The sequence below is a fragment of the Eptesicus fuscus genome, chromosome 2 (genome assembly GCF_027574615.1).
Source record: "Eptesicus fuscus isolate TK198812 chromosome 2, DD_ASM_mEF_20220401, whole genome shotgun sequence".
Classification (NCBI taxonomy): domain Eukaryota; kingdom Metazoa; phylum Chordata; class Mammalia; order Chiroptera; family Vespertilionidae; genus Eptesicus; species Eptesicus fuscus.
The window spans coordinates 63,319,549-63,320,652 of NC_072474.1; positions in this window are offsets into that span (position 1 = coordinate 63,319,549).

The following is a 1,104-nucleotide window of genomic DNA, read 5'->3' on the forward strand; positions in this document are numbered from 1 at the left end:
ATTTTTAGTCAGCCTCCATTTCCTGGGTCATGGTAAGATCCTTGAAGTAGATCTGTTAATGCAAGGGTCATAAAAACAAGACGTGCCCTGAAAACATCGTATGGGGGCTGTGTGGGCAGGTTGGATTCAAGAAACTCCATTTTGCTTTAGTAAAAATTATTTTGTTAGAAAACTTTGCACCTGAGAAACATCAAAATCTGGGATTCCATGCTGAGGATTAACACAGAACACTAAAGATAATGTAGCCAGGCCTTCCAAAGCTGACTGAGAGAATGAGGCATTTAGTTCTTTATAATTTTTAAATCAACCACCACCTTCCAGCATGTGGAGCAATATCATCATCATCATCATAATCAGAGCTCCTACCTGTTGAGAGCTTATGCTGTGGAAGACTATATGCTAGGTCAGTGGTCGGCAAACTCATTAGTCAACAGAGCCAAATATCAACAGTACAACGATTGAAATTTCTTTTGAGAGCCAAATTTTTTTTAACTTAAACTATATAGGTAGGTACGTTATTAATTTAATTAGGGTACTCCTAAGCTGGCCTTTGCTAAAAACTCAAGGGGCCAAAGAGCCTCAGGTGGCTCGCGAGCCGCAGTTTGCCAACCACTGTGCTAGATCAACAACTATTTCCAAACCTCACATCACCCCAGAGATATCATTTCCTTTCTACAGATGGAAAAAACTGAGGCACCGAGAATTTAAACTGCCCAGGGTTTTAACTCTGTTTAACTCTAAATACAATCACCCTTCCAGTATGTTCATTCAATCCATCATCACTTAGTAAAACTTTTTTGAGCACCTCCGTGGGGCCCTGCTTCCCTGGCCCACGCTGCCCACAGGTAACGCGGGAGATTACCTGCAACAGGTCAGACAGCTCCACAGCCCGCTCTCCTCAGGAAACGGAAGGGGCCAGTCCTGCCCACCGCCCTGGTCCGGAAACCTGACCCCTGACGGCCACTTCGTCTCAAGAACACCTTGCTTTTGCTTCTGACCTTTTCAGTTTTGCTTTTCGTGCCTGAGTTTGCAACTCAGCGCCGCCTTTTCTATGTAACTTGGAGCAAGTTGTTTAAACTCTCTGAGCCTCAGTTTCCTCTTCCT